Source organism: Hyla sarda, chromosome 4, assembly GCF_029499605.1.
Source record: "Hyla sarda isolate aHylSar1 chromosome 4, aHylSar1.hap1, whole genome shotgun sequence".
NCBI lineage: Eukaryota > Metazoa > Chordata > Amphibia > Anura > Hylidae > Hyla > Hyla sarda.
The window spans coordinates 376,869,953-376,890,214 of NC_079192.1; the positions used below are offsets into that span (position 1 = coordinate 376,869,953).

At 44.1% G+C, this 20,262-nt stretch overlaps 1 long non-coding RNA gene across 4 annotated transcripts in view; it reads right to left on the reverse strand.

Moving 5' to 3' along the window:
- The window catches only part of LOC130267307 (uncharacterized), a 68,619-nt gene that overhangs the window by 45,097 nt on the left and 3,260 nt on the right, over window positions 1-20,262 (reverse strand). For 2 of the 4 annotated variants that reach the window (XR_008843139.1, XR_008843138.1), the window contains exon 1: window positions 17,239-17,365. The exons of 1 other annotated variant lie outside the window; for it this stretch is intronic. This is a non-coding gene — a long non-coding RNA (uncharacterized LOC130267307). Of the gene's footprint in view, window positions 1-13,721; window positions 13,947-17,238; window positions 17,366-20,262 lie in introns of those variants that run through there. One more of the 4 variants, XR_008843140.1, reaches the window with a different exon arrangement.

The following is a 20,262-nucleotide window of genomic DNA, read 5'->3' on the forward strand; positions in this document are numbered from 1 at the left end:
AGAGAAATGGTGTAGGGCTTCAACTCAGTGGGTCCCATCCTCCCAGTAAGTTTTGGCACCTCAGGGTCACCACTCTCCATGGCACAAAAGTACCTCCGCTCTACCCCACCCCCCCAGCTCAATGACCAGACTTTGAGGAAAAGGGTTACATCAGGGAAGCCATTGAGCTGGTTATGTGGCACCAGCCCAGGAATGCCCCGGTTCACCTTCTCCTCCATGAAGCCAACCATCCTAACCAGTGGACTGACTGATAAAAACAAACACTACATTTGATCTTAGCCAAAAGGCCAAGAAGTGATATTATTGTAAAACATTGGTCATATTGCACAGGAGCAGACTATGTAAGATGTGCATATGCCCCCCCCCCCCCCCCCTCCACAACCACTCACTTGCTAGACTAATGTTAACCATCCAGGGTGTTCCACTTGTTGCAAAACTTTAAATCCCAGCATTCCTGGACAGTGGGTAACACTGGGTTAGACACATGCTACATACATGTGCCGAACATACCAGACACATCCCACAGGTCTATGCAGGTGATGTGGACCTCTGTATCAGAAAGCATATATATATATATATATGTGTTTCAAGAGTAGACATTCATTTCAGGATTAATTATGGACCAGGCGACAAACTATATATAAATATATTTATTTTTAATACAACATAATGGTTTGTATAAGCAACACATAAAAATAAATAAATGATTTAATATGAGTGTAGCAAAATGAATATAAGCTCAATAGGCTTTTCAGCCAAACACTGAAATAATAATCCTCTTTATCCACTCTAACAGCGGTGAGCAGGAATACTGCAGGGCTATTAATTTATCATTTAATTGCAAGAATAGCCCAATCTCCCTAAATATATCCAGGATGGCTGCCAAAATAGACTAAATTAGTTTTTTGTCCTTTCAGGTGAAAAGATCTCACATACTCACATTAAATACTTTGATATACACGTCTGTGTATTAAAGGAGTACTACGGCCCTAATACATCTTATCCCCTATCCAAAGGATTGGGGATAAGATGTATGATCGCGGGGGTCCTGCTGCTGAGGACTTCTGCCATCTGTCATTCCGCACCCACCTTTGTGAGCTCTCCGCAGCGCTGGAGGCTCCAAGTGTGAAGCATGACGACCATGGGGCTAGAGTATCGTGACACGACTCTGCCCCCATGTGAAATCACGCCCCGCCCCCTCAATGCAAGTCTATGGGAGGGGGTGTGACACTCCATTTCCTTCATCGCCCCGTCATCACACACAGAGCCAGTTTGCTCTATAGGGATGATGGCAGGGTGGCGCTGCAGAGATCGTGGGGGTCCCCAGCGATGGGACCCCTGCGATCAGACATCTTATCCCCTATCCTTCGGGCACTGATTACAAACGGGGTGCCGCGTCCATGATCCCGGGGGTCCCCAGCTGTGGGACACCCGCGATCAGGCATCTTATCCCCTATCCTTTGGATAGGGGATAAGATGTTTAAGCACCGGAGAACCCCTTTAAAATATTGCTTTGTGGGAATCTTCATTGTGATACATGGTTCCACCATTCCAGCCACGTGATGCTACAACCTTTAGCATACACTATAGTATACCCTATACTACTGATAATATACACAACCCTGTTTCTGGCATTAGAAACTTAACATTTTTGTGTACCTCAGCGATATTGCAAAAATCTGTTAGATTGCCACATGCGTCATATCTACAATTACATGGAGCACCACATGTTAACTACAGTTGGTAGCCCTCTAAGGTGGCTAAGGAGTGTCCAGAGGTGCAGGGTAGAGACATGACAACAAAGTGTACCTTTCAGGACAACCAGGTAATGAATTTGGTTTTATGTGGCGCCTCAGCTAGACACAGTTTTCGGTTTTCTTTGGTCTTTATTGCAAAAAGTCCCAACAAATGCAAATAGGCTTTAGCTCTTACCAACATAAAAAGCACAGACTTGAGCATTACTGAAACAGTACTACTGTCCTTTCTTACCCCTTCAGGGAACTGGCCAAGTCTGCAGTAACTCATTGTGGCCACAATAACAGTCTCATGCAGTGTCCCATGGACGATAACTGTTATTCTATTGGTGCAATTTACATTGTGTGGTCCCTTTAAGCCCAAACAGTGTTTGTCACCCTGTAGCTTGGGAGGAATTTGCCTGTTTTATGCAGAGTGTTACACACCTCTAGCCAATGGCAATCAGATTTCTGTACACTGTAGTAATATAGCAGCCACATGGATCTGTGGAGGTACAGATCAGCATTGAGTTGCACAAAGGTGGGGCAAGCTATGGAAGGCAATGACCTCTTAAAATCCTGTAATGGCACAGCAAGATGGGCTAAGAGCTAAAAGTCACATTTTGGACATTCCAACTCATGGGAACCTCTGGCAAAGAATGTTTCCAGTTTCCAACCAGTGTAAAGACTACTTGAATAGACCACCCCACTGGTTAATAAAAAGGCTGGTTAATAAAAATGATATCTGTTCACTCTAAAAACCTTTCTTATAAAGAGATGCTGGTCTCCAACCATTAATCCTGTCTGTTATAGCAGTCATAAAGTTGCATCCCAATTTGTAAACTACCAAACTAGCCTCCATGGTGAGGTAAGTGCCCTCTTAAATGGCCCAACCCCACACTGTAAAGTGTATATTGGCACTCATATTCAGATCCTTTACAGGGCTTGAGCGTTGGGCAGGGAAGGCTACACGAACGATTGCTGGATTATTCATACGCTACAGGTCTATTACATGAGGATATATGGTAGCTGATGATTTTCTAACGGGTCAAAATGACTCAACCAGCCAAAGAAAAATTTGCTCATTCGTCAGATGATCGCTGGCTCTACTTCATAGGACAATATTGGCCTGATTGGCCAAAAATCACCACATGTAAAAAGGCCCTAAGGCTAGGGCTACACAGCAACTGAAGGTCACATCTAATGATTGTGGTTGTGATGTAACTTGTCACATGACACAACTGCAGACAAATTGCATATCTATTTTATATGGGATTTGCTGTTGTGCGACTCATTGTCATGCAGCCCTAGTGTTATGTGTCATTGCTCTATACAACCCATCATCATACACATAGGTTACTGGAGGAAGGGGAAAGAAAGATAACACATTACATTTTTTTTTTCTTTTTTTGCAATCTTCAAATAAAAAACAAGTAAAAAAAAAAGTCAATTTTAAAATGCCTAGCTCATTACATATGGTCTTGAACTTGTTCAATAGCAAAATCAAACCTGGCTTCACATGTTGGCATCTTCTACAATATTTTTCCTCTCCATCAATTCAATGAGAAGTTGTTTCTATTACATGACATCTGGCAGTCGCCGTCAAACTCAGCTTCTGTCAATGTGACGATTCATTTGATGTATATATCTGAAACTACTTTGCGCATGAGAGACTATGGGGCTGCAATTGTGGAAATTGACAGACACTTTGAGATACTCTATTTAATAGAGTCCTTTGTACTGAGACTCTAGAGTGCATCCAACCATATGATGAAATATGTGTGCATGCTCGTGTGTTATATATATGTACAATATGTCCGATATATACATGAGAAGTTTTTGAGGTTTAATAAAATTACCTGCTATTTTTAGGTGGATAACTATATTAAATATTGTAGCTGTACAAGAAAAAGCTCCCATGCATGCTAAGTTTACATGAATAAGTACCTTAGGTGACTTATTATTTTCATAGTGTTCTCAGCACAATAATAAAAAATACATGTATTCAAAATATCGCTTTAATATGTGCAGCCACCTTGAGGTACAGTAAGCGGTGATGCTATATGCATCACCACTTACTACGTTTTGTTAAGCCAGGTGTTCTGCGCCAAGCACAGTCAATGCATATGGCAACCCATAGGAATCTTAGGAGTAATTCTGACAGAGTCTGATGTTCTTTCATTACTAGCAGTAAGCAGTGAAGCCTGAGCTGAACTCCTGCAATACGTACCACAGAAGACTTGTGTCTGCCTGATCAGCTGAATCAGCTATCTTGACTAGAGATGAGCAAATTTTTTGAAAAATCCAATTCATCCGATTCGCCGAATTTTCAGAAAAAATTTGGTTCGGTCTGAATTTATTTGTGGCAAATTTGTATCTATTTCTAGCCTACAGAGATCCTGAATAGGGGTGTAGAACACTTTGACTTGCTGTAACACGCATAGGGTGTGTGCTGAGTTTGTGAAATAATACTGTTATTCAGTAGTGTTGAGCGGCATAGGCCATATTCGAATTCACGAATATTCGCAAATATATGGACGAATATTTGTCATATATTCGCTAAATTTGCATATTTGTAATATTCGTGTTTTATTTTTGCATATGCGAAAATTCGCACGCCAGTCTCACACAGTAGTATTAGAGCATTCTTTACACCACACAAGCTGGAATCAGAGAGGGGTGATCACTTTGATGTGTACTGTGAAAAAAAAAATTAAAAAATGAATATTCATAATTACGAATATATAGTGCTATATTCACGAATATTCGCAAATTCGCAAATATGCGATATTCGCAAATAAAATTTGCATTGCGAATATTCGTGAGCAACACTATTATTCAGTATGACATGCAAATTAGAGGCGTCACTATTAGAATCACTGTCGCAGATAGTGCCTGGAGGTGGCATCAGTATGAGGAGACCATATAGTGGCTGAATGACACAGCGTGGAGGTGACGGCAGCATTAGGAGACCATATAGTGCCTGAATGACACAGTGTGGAGATGGCGGCAGCATGAGGAGACCATATAGTGGCTGAATGACACAGCGTTGAGGTGGCGGCAGCATGAGGAGACCATAAAGTGACTGAATGACACAGCATGGAGGTGGCGGCAGCAGGAGGAGACCATATAGTGCCTGAATGACACAGCGTGGAGGTGGCGGCAGCCTGAGGAGACCACGTAGTTGCTGAATGAAACAGCGTGGAGGTGGCGGCAGCAGGTGTGGGCTATATTTTGGCTAAATAGCCTATCTTGACCTTATTCATTGGCCTTATTTATCATTAGACACAGTGGAGTTGCAGATTAAAACACGATTCTGTCACACCCGGACATGTTTCGCCACTTGTGTGGCTTTATCAAGGATACAACTGACAGCAATGAGTGTCAGAGCCAAATGAGCCTTTTCATATGATTCCCCTATGCTTACTCATTTTCATTGGCCACTCATAGACCTTATGACACAGCCAATCCATCTGTTCATCTGATATATAGCCCAACCAATGGACATCCACCATACTGAGGATAGTGCTTATTAGCAAATCCAAATGAAAGATATTATGTTACATCACCTGCCGAAACAGGCGGCTGTCCATTTGAAATTGATTCTGTGTGAACCAATCCGCAATCGGAATGAAGTAAACTTCCGCCTACGTTACCTGTATCCATTCAACTTCCTCTATCATGTGATCCGCCGTGGTCATGTGAAGCCCCGTATTCACGGCCGCGCTCCCCACACTAGTCCCGGGGTGCGCGTGTGCATCTGATCGTATCGTGCTGCACACGCATCTCCCAGCATTCAGTGTACGGTATAGTTAACCCCTTCTAAATCAGCTGTAAATTGAGTGAGGAATTGATATGATATCAACATAGGACAATTCAATGTATTAGTGCAGTAAACTAATGCTCAAAATTATATGTTTATTAATGCCTATACTGAATTTGTTCTACCTATCTATATTTATTTTATTTTATTTTTCCATGGTCTAGATAGGATAACCCCATAATTGTAAGGTATTTAATGTGGTATCCGTGGGACGTGTAGAAGTTCACTGTATATAACAAGATGTTTAATAAAATAATTAGAGAGGAGTATATTTGTGGTTAATAGGTGGATGTTATTAATTTCTCTTATGGGAATATCTATCAATACATATATATATATATATAAAATATATTTGATGTTAATATGAGGATATTGTTGATCTTGCAGGTACATACATCAGTACATATGTCAGGGATGGATGTGGTGTGGCTACTTTAAGTTCTCCAGGTAAGTAAATATATGGTGGGTTTAGAGCTGGTATTTGTGCATGTTCTTCTACTCATACTATTTCATATTAGACTTTTTGTCCACATATTCTATGGCTGGTACTCACAAAAACTATACTTAAACTGTATGGATCTCATTTACATTCATTGCTCAACCAGCGGATATCTTACAGATGAGTTCATGTCACATGTACCCCCGCTTAACGGGATTGACTTATTAGATAAAGGCTGTATAGTTGAATCCCTCATTGAGACCATGGGGATTCAAAGTCTTCAAACGGAAAATCCATTTTGACTCCTGAAGAATATTATCTAGGTTTCCGCCCCTCGGGCCAAGTTTGATCCGTCTTAGTCCACAAAACCGTAGGCTGCTTGGGTCATTCCCATGTATATCTCTGACATGCCGGGCAATTGGTGTGTCAGCCCCTGTTTGGATTCCAATTAAATGTTTCGAGATCCGACGCTGGAACTCTTGAAGAGTTTTACCCACATATAATTTTGGGCATGTACATGAGCAGATATAAACTTAGCCTGCACTTTTACAGTTTACAAAATCATATAGTTTGTATATCCGGCCATCTGCTGGATTAATTAATTCTTTCCGCCGGGTTACATAATGAACAATGGCCACACGGACAGGTACCCATATTCGGATTTTTTAGCCATATCTCCTTTTTCTGTTTGCTATGAACCACAATGTCTCTTAAATTCGCCCCCCTCTGATAGGTGACACTCGGGAAGGTATGTAGTGCTGTCTTCAAGTCCTTATCTGCTGTAAGTATTGGCCAGTAACTCCTCATGATATTCATGACTTGGTCTGACCTATTGTCAAATGTCCTGATGCATCGGATGACATTCTGCCCTGAGTTCTTCTTGATGTTATCATCACCTCTTAGAAGATCCATCCTTGGTGTGCCTTTCGCTCTTCGAAAGGCCTTCCTCAGGTACTTTTTTGGGTAGCCCCTTACCTCAAATCTTCTCATCAGTTTCTGGGATTCGGATTCAAAGACCTTCTCCTGAGAGCAATTCCACCTCACCCTCAGGAAATGGCCCATCGGTATTCCTCGCTTAAGAGGTGTTGGATGCCAGCTACCCCATTCAAGAAGACTGTTTACTGCTGTGCCTATGCGAAACATTGACGTTTCAATGCAGCCGCTACTGTCGATTTCAATAGTGAGATCCAAGAAATGAATAGAATTATAGCCGAATTCGGATGTGAACAACATCCCTATCTGGTTGTGATTAAGAACTGAACCAAACTCATGAAAAGATCCCTGTCACCATCCCACAAAATAAAAAATGACCCCAAAAAAGAATATGCTGCGTGAAAATGTGATTATTATCAGTGAATACAATAGTGTCTTCCCACCATACAAAAAAATAATTTGCGTAGGTAGGGTGCACAAACCGTGCCCATTGCTGATCCCTTTATTTGGTAATATTTACCATTAAAAGTGAAAAAACTTATGAGTGAGGACAAAATGTAGAAGTGATAAAACAAATTAATTATGTGTATAATACTGTGTGCCCTTGGTGCTCAGAAAGTGAGTGACTGCCTTCATGCCTAATTCGTGCTTGATCCTGCTGTACAGGGCTTCCACGTCCAGACTAGCCAGACATGTACCACCCTGCACAGCAACATCATTAAGTTTACACACCGTGTTCTTCGTGTCTCGTAAATACGAGGGTATGTTTGAACAAATGGGAATAAAGTTTGATCTTCAGAGCCACTGTATTCCTGCATCAAATTGTCGTTTCCAGAAATGATTGGTCTCCCCGGAATCGGGGAGACCTTCTTGTGCACCTTTGGGAGTGCATAAAACATTGCCACAACAGGGGTTGGGTTTAATAAAGTTTTGGACTCTTCATCGGTGATGAGTTGGTAATTTTTTTGCTGTAGTAAACAAATCCCTCAATTCTGTCAAGTATATACTTGTGTGATTCGTGGCCAATAACTCGTAGGTAGACCGATCTTCTAGAAGTCTCATTACCATGGCAATGTAGTTGCCCTTATCAAGGACGACCACATTGCCACCCTTGTCTGCTGGTTTAATTTAGATTTTCTCCTTTCTTTCTTTCTTTTTTTCTTTTTGAAGAGATTGTAGGGTCACCCATTCAGATGCACTCAAATTACTTGGTCTACTATTCTTACTGGATTTAATCTTCCCTAGATCTTGTGTAACCAATTGTACAAAAGTGTCTATGTGATTGTATAAGTGTACTGAAGAGACAAAAAGAACAGAGGAGTGCGATCCTAGTGTATTATCAAAAACATTAAAAGCAAAGTATTCAACACATATGTGCTCACCAGAGTTGGTTATGCTCAGAGCATAACATCTACAACAGCGCATCAATAGTGGGTCAGCAGCCCAGGAGAACCCGTTCATCCAAGGAGGTCGGCAGGCAGTAGTAAAACAGACAATTAAAAAGGAAGACATTTTCTCCAAAGCCAGGTGCTTCTCCCAATAAAAAGTTATCTTTATTCCGTCAGGAAAGACATAAAAAGTTTTTATACCAACTTTTTATGTCTTTTCTGACGGAATAAAGATAACTTTTTATTGGGAGAAGCGCCTGGCTTTGGAGAAAATTTCTTCCTTTTTAATTGTCTGTTTTATGTGATTGTATCGACTTAGTGGTGGAGTGTTTCTACTCTTCTTTTTCAGGCTGAAAAAAGGTGCTCTTGGTATCGGTGGACCACTCTCATTTTCTCTCAAGAGGGAAGTAAGTCTCTCAACCACCTGTTCGTCTCTCTGGCGTATGCCTATTTCTGTCTGTGCTTGGATGGTGTGGTATTTATGTGTCGCCAGCTTGCGGCCAAATAAATTAACATCCTTCACCCAGGAAAATAAATCAAAATTAGGGGTTGGTGTGAAGGATAGACCTTTCGAGAGTATTCTTTATCATACAGGTTGATGACCTGTAATCTGTCCTCTGCAGGAATTTCTCTCAGGTCCTCCTCAACTTTCGTATCCCTAAAAAAGTCACTGGGGCAACAGGGTTCCCCAGTGTGGGTGCAATAGTATAACTGGTGTAATCAATGAGGTTAAATTCACATGATTTGGACTACCTACGGGTCCATGACCACTGGCAGAATGAGGAGACCATATAGTGCCTGAATGACACAGCAAGGAGGTGGCGGCAGCATGAGCAGACCACATAGTGCCTGACTGACACAGCGTGGAGTGGCGGCAGCATAATGAGACCATATAGTGGCTGAATGACCCAGCCTGGAGGTGGCAACAGCCTGACGAGACCATAAGGCCTCACAATTGAAAAGATTAAAGATATTTTTAACATTTAAATTGAAGATTTCAAATAGATGAACCTAAAAAGTTTCATGTGTCAGCAGCAGGAGCAGACCACATGGCGGTACAGTGGCCCAGCCTGGTGGTGGCAGAAGCATGAGGAGACCATATTGTGGATGAATGACACAGCATGCAGTTGGCGGCAGCAGGAGGAGACCATATTGTGGCTGAATGACCCAGCCTTGAGGTGGCAACAGTCTGAAGAGACCATAGGGCCTCGCAATTGAAAAAATGTATGATATTTTTTAAAATTTAAATTGAAGATTTCAAATAGATGAACCTGAAAATTTTTATTTAATGTGCCAGCAGCATGAGGAGACCACATGACGGTACAGTGACACAGCCTGGAGACGGCAGAAGCATGAGGAGACCATATAGTGGCTGAATGACACAGCCAGGAGTTGGTGGCAGCATGAGGAGACCGTTTAGTGGCTAAATGACACAGCGTGGAGGTGGGGGCAGCATGAGGACACCATGTAGTGGCTGAACAACATAGCCTGGAGTTGGCGGCAGCATGAGGAGACATATAGTTCCTGAATTACACAGCCCTGAGTTGTCGGAAGCATGAAGAGACCATATAGTGGCTGAATTGTACATCCTGGAGTTGGCAGCAGCAAGAGCAGACCATATACTAGCTGAATGACACTGCCTGGAGTTGGCGGCAGCAAGAGCAGACCATATAGTGGCTGAATGACACAGCGTGGAGATGGCGGCAGCATGAGGAGACCATATAGTGGCAGAATGAGTCAGCCTGGAGCTGGCATCAGTAAAAGGAAAACATATGGTAGTAGTATGAAACAGCCAGGTGGAGGCATCAGCAGCATCAGGAGCCCTGAAAGTGACTTGGTGACATAGTGGGGCAGTGGGTGGCAACTACCCGGTGACAAAGGTGGGTGAAAAAAGGAGAACTTGGCATCAAATGTGGCAGGATCAGAATAGTAGGCAGGTAGGCAGAAGAAAACTGTCTCTTTTGTAAAAGTGTTAGTGTGGATATTGAGGATATGCATTACGTAAAACTTAAAGGCTTACTCCACTCCCCAGCATCCGGAACTCAATGTTACTCATGCTGGGTGCGAGCTTCCAGGTTCACGCCTGCCCCCTCGTGACGTCACACCCCTCCCAGTCACGTCCTGTCCTGCTCCTTAATGAAAGTCTATGGGAGGGGGAGTGACTGGGGAATGGAGTAACCCTTTAACTTTTAATAATATTCTTAAGGTAAAATATATGTACCCAAACAAAAGTGTGCAAAAAAACACCATGTGAGGGGAATGCTACTAAAATATAACTTTTAATATATTAAATTAAAATATGGAGGTAGCGCACAGAAGCCGGTTGGACTGTTACTGGCTCCCCGCCATTGCGGGTTTGCGCACTTACCGGGATCCTGTAATTGGCGGTTACATCAGCGGACTGTTCTGGGAGTCGGACCACGGACTGTTATCCCTTCTGGATCCGCTGTGATTAATTACACCCGTATAGTGGCACCTAGTATCGGGGTGCCACATGTAGATCAATTACACCTGCATAGTGGCACCTAGCATCGGGGTGCTACATGTATTCACTTATGTTAATATATTGAGTGACGCTATTGTTATCTCTTTATTCCACACATTTCCACATTGTTGAGACTTTTTATATGTATGAAGTTCTCCTGATGACGCTCTAGATTAGGGCAGAAACGCGTAGAGAACGTTATATATTTATATGTCAATCCACCGGATTGGTGACGCTCTGTATATTTGGTAAATCCACCATACGGGTGGTAACCTTGAGTGGATCCTGTGTATTAGCTATTTTAGATGGTGTTGGTTCACTATCACTATAGTGGTGTATTTTAATTTAATATATTAAAAGTTATATTTTAGTAGCATTCCCCTCACACTTTTTTGGAAAAGTTTTTTTGCAATTCTGATGCTGGGAGATGATATGACCCCTTGTAGGTCAGCAAAATCATTCTACATACCTAATTTTTCAAAAAACACCATGTGCCACCTACACCACCAAGTATTAATGTGATGCAAAGACCTCTAAAAGGTGGAAGGGAGCAACGCATGGTTCATTGTAACCAATGGGGGTAAAAACTTCCCCTGTAAGACCTTACTCTTGCATTATTAATTCCCTTCTTGGCAAGTGTTACTCGCCCTAAAAAGGGTGGCCCCACACAGGAACCTCTCCCAATTTCAACCTACAAACACTGCCATTTCCCAGGGTTTTTAGGTGGAAATAGAGAGAGTTTCCTGTGTGGGGCCTCCCCTTTTTTGGGCGAGTAACTCTTGCCAAGAAGGGAATTGATAATGAAAGAGTAGGGCCTTTCAGGAGAAGTTTTTACCCCCACCGGCTACAATGGACCATGCGTTGTTCCCTTCCACCTTTTAGAGGTTTTTGCATCACATCACTACTTGGTGGTGTTGGTGACACATGGTGTTTTTTGCACACCTTTCTTTTTGGTGTACATATATTTTATCCTAAGAAAAGTTATGTTTTAGCTAATGCATATCCTCATTACTTACTCGTGGTCTGATGCGGAGTGTGTGGCACCAAGGTCAATCTACTTGTTGGTTGGCACCATGGTCAATCTACTCTGATGCATCAGACATTGGTGAGTGGAAATTCTGGCTGATCCATGCCTGATTCATCTTTAGGGTGCGTTCCCACCTGGCATATACGCAGCGTATTTCATGGTGCGCAAAATTTGTGGCAGCGGAAAATATGCTGCGTATCCCTCGCTCACCATACACACAGGGCTTTCCGGCGACAGCCCTCTGCATGTAGTTAGTTTCGGAGGCGGGGCCGTGTGCTGGCGTGACTGTGACACGTGGCTCCGCCTCCAAAACTCACTGCACACACAGGGCTGCCACCGGAAAGCCCTGTGTGTATAGTGAGCGAGAAATACGCAGCGTATTTCCCTCTGCTGCTGCAAATTTTGTGCAGCATGAAATACGCTGCGTATATGCCAGGTGGGAACACACCCTCACAAAGGTCAGTCTCTCCACTTTTCGTGGACAGAAGAGTTCTCCTTGGGGTTACTATTAGTGTTGAGCAGCATAGGCCATATTCGAATTTGCGATATTTCGCGAATATATGGACGAATATTCGTCATATATTCTCTAAATTCCCATATTCGGAATATTCGCGTAATATTTTCGCATATGCAAAAATTTGCATATGCTAAAGTTAGCATAAACAAAAATTTGCATGTGCAAAAATTTGCATATGCAAATTTTCCCATATGCGAAAATTCATACGCCAGTCTCACACAGTAGTATTAGAGCCTTCTTTAGACCACACAAGCTGGAAGCAGAGAGGGATAATCATTGTGATGTGTACTGTGAAAAAAACCAAAAAAAAACAGTATTCGTAATTACGAATATATAGTGCTATATTTGCGAATATTCGCGAATATGCGATGTTCGCGAATAAAATTCGCATTGCAAATATTCGCGAGCAACACTAGTTACTATGGCCCCTGCCACACTAAACACCCGCTCTGATGGCACACTACTGGCAGGGCAGGACAGCTTTTCCAGGGCAAACTCTGTTAATTGTGGCCACAAATCAAGTTTGGCTGCCCAGAAGTCCAGCAGATATTCAAGGTGTGTTGGCATGGTCATGTCAAGGTATGTCACCACCTGCTGGTTCAGGTCCTGCTGCAGGTCTACCTGCTGCCGATGAGTTGCTTCACTATGCGGATGAAGAAAGCTACTCATCATGCACCATCTGCATTTGCGATCAAAACCCCCCGTCCAGTCCAATAGAGCCTATTACCTTCACTTACCCAGCCCTCCCATTATATGTGAGGAGCGTATGATGGGGGCATTATATGTAAGGGGCGCATGCGGCCCAGCCTCACCCAGCCGGTACCTCCAGTGGCCCCCAGATAATTTGAGTTTGAGACCCCTGCTCTAGTTCTTCTGGCTGCTCCTGCTCCTCCTCTCCTGTCAGATGACTAGAAAAACTGCACATCTTGCTAAACTTAAACTGTGCTCAACTGTGCCCCTCCTCCAGTTCAACACCCACAGGGCTCATTTGGTCGTGAGATGTAGTCCCCACTTCACCAGTGCCCTGACCAGCCACGTGTTGTAGTAAATGAAGCAGTGGAATTACGTTGTTCATCTCATAATCCTGGCGACAGACTAATAAGGTGGCTGAGCAAACGGCAGGTGTCAGGTATGAACTGCCACTAATTGACATTGAAGTTACATAGGGGAGTCCCCCTATCCGCTTGGATCATCAAGAAATCAGTGATGGCTTTTCTCTGTTCGTATAGTTGGTACAACATATGGAGGGTGGAATTCCAAAGTGTGGAAACATCGCAAATCAGTCTATGTTGGGGGATAGCATTCTGACGCTGCAGCTCAAGGAGGTTGTGCTTTGCGGTGTACGAGTGGATGAATTGCATGCAAAGTTTCCTTACCATTGTTAGGATGTCTTGCAGATGGGGGGAACACTTCAGGAACCGCTTGACAACCAGATTGAACACATGTGCCATGCAGGGCGCATATCTCAGGCTTCCTTGTCGCAGCGCAGACAAGATGTTCTTCCTATTGTTGGTCACCATGGTTCCCCTTGCCAGTTTTCGTGGAGTAAGCCATAATTTGATTTCTTGATGAATGACCTTTAGCAGTTCCTCCCCTGTGTGACTCCGTTTGCCAAGGCTAACCATGTAAAAACATTTTTTATTATGTTTACATATTTTTTAAATGGAATTTGGGAAAAAGGGGGAGATTCAAACTTTTAATATGGAAGGGGTTAATGTGTGATTTTTAAACTTTTTATTTAACTTTGCTTTTTACACTTTAAGTACCCATTGGGGACTTTTAGGAGGAATCAGTAGATTCCATAGAACCACTCTGATCTGTGTGCTCTGCGCCTGATTAATAAAGCCTGGTTCACAAAGCCGGGACAGCCGCAGCAGGAGAGGTAAGCCCTCTGGCTACCTCCACAGTGGATGCCCCCAGGCACTGCTATCAACATTGACAGCAGCAATTAAAAGGGTTAATAGCCAGCCGTGGCGATCGCCACATGTCGGCTATTAACGGCGGCCCCCAGCTACAGGAATCAGCTGAGGGCCAGCCAGTATTACGTGGGCTTGAGCCAGGAGCCCCCATCATACACTGCTTGCTGTCTCAGGATGAGCGGGCTCATCCTTAGAGGGCAACCGGTTAAAAGAGTACTCCGGTGGGAAACAAATGTTTGTTTGTAAATGACTTCTATAAAAAAAAAAAATCTAAAGTACGGTACTTATCAGCAGCTGTATGCTCCAGAGGAAGTTGGGAAGTTAATTTCAGTCTGACCACAGTGCTCTCTGCTGACACCTCTGCCCATGTCAGGACATGTCTGTCCCGAGCAGGAGAGTTTTGCTATGGGAATTTGCTCCTACGCTGGACAGTTCCTGACTGGTGGTACTGGTGGCTAGTGTTGAGCGGCATAGGCCATATTCGAATTCGCGAATATTCGCGAATATATGGACGAATATTCGTCATATATTCGCGAATATTCGCATATTCGTTATATCCTCGTTTTATTTTCGCACACGCGAAAATTCGCGTATGCGAACATTTACAGATGTGAAAATTAGCATATACAAAATTAGCATAAGGTAAAATTCGCATATACGAAAATTCGCATATGCTAATTTTCGCATATGCGAATTTACGCACGCCAGTCTCACACAGTAGTATTAGAGCCTTCTTTACACCACACAAGCTGGAAGCAGAGAGGGATGATCACTGTGATGTGTACTGTGAAGAAAAAAAAAAAAAAAAAAACGAATATTCGTAATTACGAATATATAGCGCTATATTCGCGAAATTCGCGAATTCGCGAATATGCGATATTCGCGAATAATATTCGAATTGCGAATATTCGCGAGCAACACTACTGGTGGCATCTGAGTAATGGGAGCCTCAATGAGGACCAGGAAAGTCAACTGCTAAAGGTGGTCTTATAGTGATAAATAGGTAGGTAGGTAGCCAAGTAGCTACGTAGGTAGTTATGAATGTAGCCAGGTAGCCAAAAAGCAATGTAGATATTTACAGGAGATTCACAGAAGCATGTCCCCTGGAAGGCAGTAGTCAGTATTTCCTTTGCACACACACATGCCAAGATACCCCAAACAGAAATCAAGAAATACCTAAATAATTAGAAACAAGAACAAACAACATTGGACTGGAAAATAAATATGAACCACTAGTTACAGAGCATACACTATAATCAGTACTGAACTGCATAAGTCAAGAATCTTTTAAAGTCTGACAAAAAGGTACTAACCCCAAAACTATCCAGGCTTGAGAAATAATGGTCTAGAGCACCCAGATGGCTGTACAGCAACTGCTCCAAACAATAAGTAGGAGAAGCCAGCATAGCAGATGCCTCGTATAACTATAGATCTACTGGTGCTAGCATTTATCAATGTCTTGTAGGAACCTTATTAAATGAGAGATGAGGTAAAATTCTTAGATTCCCTTTGACAGCTGCTCCAGACCAATTTATATAAAAATTGCTCTTCGTTTAATGTGAACTTTTTGTTAATTATCTTTTTTGGTTCGGCAGAGATTTCACATCCTCTAGACATCACAATGTGATCAGACGCCTGATTCTCTATTTAATTATTAGTCAAGGCCATGGATTATTATGATGTGTAGCAATCTGTAATTGTTTATTTTCCTTCATTAAGCTTTTTTGGGCTGACTGAAGTCTATGTATTGTGTTTCATTATTATTTTGTACGGTGATTAGGGATGAGCAAATCGAATCTAACAAATCCGAATTTACAAAAAAATTTCAGGAAAATGTTTCTTCACAACGAATCCTAACATCGCCGCGATTCAATAGCACAAATCGCTTCATTAAAGGGGTACTCCAGTGGTCAACGTGTTTTTCCGTTTTTGACTTACCCTATTTGTTTTGTTTCATTTCTATTCTTGTTGTTTAGCCTACTCTATTTCCTTCTTTGTTGTCTTTTTATCCCCCACTTTGTTTTCCTATCTTTGCTTCTATTTCCTGTTTCTTGCTGTGCTTAAAACTACAAATCCCAGCATGCCACATGCCTTGCTGGTTTGGGGCGGCTCCTCTTTTTTTTGTTGTTTGATTGTTCCGCCCTTTACCCATCCTACTATTTTCCCCCGTTCAGCCCCCTTATACACAGCACACTAATATAATCAGCCTTGGTTGGGATACACTGTCATACACACACAAAAGGGACTACAACTCCCAGCATGTGTCATTCAGGAGTCTTCAGTCTGTGGTATAACACCAGCATGCTGTCTCTGTAGTCTCCTGGGGGTTGTAGTTCACCACACCTCTGTAGGGCATACACCAGTGTTTCCCAACCAGGGTGCCTGCAGCTGTTGCAAAACTACAACTGCCAGCATGCCCTCACAGCCTTTGGGCATGCTAGGAGTTGTAGTTTTGCAACAACTGGAGGCACACTGGTTGTGAAACACTGGTGTAACATGATGTGTATGCTTGATAGGCTAGAACAGTGTTTCCTAACCAATGTACCTCCAGATGTTGCAAATCTACAACTCCCAGCATGCCCAAAGTCTGTCAGGGCATGCTGGGAGTTGTAGTTTTGCAATAGCTGGAGGCATGCTGGTTTGTAAACACTAGCATACACACATAACAGGGACTAAAACTCCCAGCATGTGTCATTCAGGAGTCTCTTCCCCTCCCCCCCCCCTTCACATATAGGGGGAGATTTATCAAAACCTGTGCAGAGGGAAAACTTGCCCAGTTGCCCATAGCAACCAATCAGCTTGCTGCTTTCATTTTTATGAAGGCCTGTGAAAAATGAAAGAAGCGATCTGATAGGTTGCTATGGGCAACTGGGCAAGTTTTCCTCTGCACAGGTTTTGATGAATCTCCCCCATAGAGATCATTCCCAGTATGAGATTTATTCCCCTGCAGTCCATACATCCCCAGCCCGTGCACCTTCTCATCCTCCCCTTCAGATAACACTCTTATCTTCTCTGTGTTCCTTCTCCTGTGCAGACCTGTGTCCTTAGAATACAGAGCAGGGGGGAGGGGAGGTTAGGAGCTGTGTACTCAGCTGGTTGAGATGAGGGGCGTGGCTTATTCTTCTCATGCAGACAGAGAGAAAAAAAAAGGCTGTGACATCTTGTCCTCAACAGACTCAGAACTTTGGACGACAGTAAAAGAAAACCCTCTGAACTACAGAACTTAAAGGAGTAGTCCAGTGGCGATTCAGTGGTGAGCAACTTATCCCCTATCCTAAGGATAGGGGATAAGTTGCAGATCGCGGGGGGCCCCAGGGGTACGGAGCCCCGACAGCCCGCTGGAAGGGGGCGTGTCGACCTCCGCACGAGGCGGCGGCCGACACGCCCCCTCAATACAACTCTATGGCAGAGCCGAAGCGCTGCGTTCGGCAATCTCCGGCTCTGCCATAGAGATGTATTGAGGGGGCGTGTCGGCCGCCGCCTCGTGCGGGGGTCGACACCCGCTATCTCGGCGGAGAGCCGGGGCCCCGTACAGAGAGATCGCAGGGGGCCCCAGCGGTCGGACCCCCGCGATCTCAAACTTATCCCCTATCCTTAGGATAGGGGATAAGTTTTTCACCACTGGACTACCCCTTTAATGCCCAACAAACAGGTAAGAAAACCCACACATGCTGCCAAAACATATAACACATGTATATTGCAAAAAAACAAAACTTACAAAGAAGATGCCATATAGTCAAAAAAAATTAACCACCGGAGTACTCCTTTAACCCCTTCCCGCTATTGGACGTATGCATACGTCCAGGCGAATTACACGTTCGCGCAAATGGACGTATGCATACGTCCAAGCGATCTCCTGCTCTGCCGCGGGCAGCGCAGGAGATCGCGGGTGGGACTCAGCTGTCAATCACAGCCGGAGTCCCACCGCAGCTGCCGGGGCCGCGATCGCGCCGGTCCCGGCAGCATTAACCCCATAGATGCCGTGATCAGTTCTGATCACGGCATCTATGGTGTTTGCAGGGGAGCGCTCTCCCCCTGCCCATCAACGGCGGCGCCGCGATAAAATAAGGGGGATCGGGGGTGTCCAAGACACCCTCGATCCCCCTTGAAGAGATAGGGGTGAGGTGGCAGGGTTGCCACCCCTCCTATCCCTGTTATTGATCGGCGGAGCGGCCGACCAATAGCAGACTGGGGGCGGGGGGATTAAAGTTCGGTTCCCCACGCTATGCCCGCCCATCGGTGTCCGGGCACAGCGGGGGGAACCGTGTAGCAGTGGCAGCGGCGGTCACTTACCCGGCGGAGGCTGTGATCACGGCGGCAGTGGAGGTGAGTATGACGCCGTGTGTCCGGGAGTCTGTTGCCTAGCAACATCTGCAGGGCGACAGTTTAGAGAGCGGTCTCTAAACTGTCGCCCTCCAGATGTTGCAAAACTACAACTCCCACCATGCCTTGACAGCTGTTTGCTGTGTTGGCATGCTGGGAGTTGTAGTTTTGCAAGATTTAGAGTGGTTCAGGCTGGAGATCACTGACAGTGGTCTCTAAACTGTAGCCCTCCAGATATTACAAAACTACAACTCCCAGCATGCCCAGACAGCAGTTTGCTGTCTTAGCATGCTGAGATTTGTAGTTTTGCAACATCTGGAGGGCCACAGTTTAGAGACCATTGTCAGTGATCTCCAGCCTGAACCCCTCTAAATCTTGCAAAACTACAACTCCCAGCATTCAGGAACAACAAATGGCTGTCTCGGCATGCTGGGAGTTGTACTTGCGTGCCTCCAGCTGTTGCATAACTACATCTCCCAGCATTCCCTTTGGCAATCAGTACATGCTGAGAGTTGTAGTTCTGCAACAGCTGGAGGCACACTGGTTGGGAAATACCGAGTTAGGTAATAGGTTCTATTACCTAATTCAGTATTTTCCAACCAGTGTGCCTCCAGCTGTTGCAAAACTACAACTCCCAGCATGCACGTTCTGTCAGTGCATGCTGGGAGTTGTAGTTTTGTCCCCCCCCCCCCTCCCATGTGAATGTACAGGTTACATTCACACTGGCGGCGGATTACAGTGAATTCCCTGCTTCAAGTTTGAGCTGCAGCAGCCGCAGCTCAAACTCCTAGCGGGAGACTCAGTGTAATCCGCCGTCAGTGTGAATGTAACCTAAAAACACTACACTAACATAAAATAAAGAGTAAAACACTACATATACACACGTACACTGCCCCCCCCCCCACCACCACCCCTTCCCCCCCAATAAAAATGAAAAACGTATCTTACAGCAGTGTTTCCAAAACGGAGCCTCCAGCTGTTGCAAAACAAAAACTCCCAGCATTTCCGGACAGCCATTGACTGTCCAAGCATGCTGGGAGTTTAGCAACAGCTGGAGGCACCCTGTTTGAGAATCACTGGTGTAGAATACCCCTATGTCCACCCCTATGCAAATCCCTAATTTAGGCCTCAAATGCGCATGGCGCTCTCACTTTGGAGCCCTGTTGTATTTCAAGGCAACAGTTTAGGGCCACATATGGGGTATCGCCGTACTCGGGAGAAATTGCCTAACAAATTTTGGGAGGCTTTTTTCCCTTTTACCCCTTATGAAAAGGTAAAGTTGGGGTCTACACCAGCATGTTAGTGTAAAAAAGAAACATTTTTGTACACTAACATACTGGTGTTGCCCCATACTTTAAAATTTCACAAGCGGTAAAAGAAAAAAAGCCTCCAAAATTTGTAACGCAATTTCTCCTGAGGACGGAGATACCCCATATGTGGGCGCAAAGTGTTCTGGGGACGCACAACAAGGCTCAGAAGGGAGAGTGCACCATGTAAATTTGAGGTCTAAATTGGTGATTTGCACAGGGGTGGCTGATTTTACAGCGGTTCTGACATAAGTGCAAAACAATAAATACCCACATGTGACCCCATTTTGGAAACTACACCCCTCACGGAATGTAACAAGGGGTACAGTGAGCATTTACACCTCACAGGTGTCTGACAGATCTTTGAA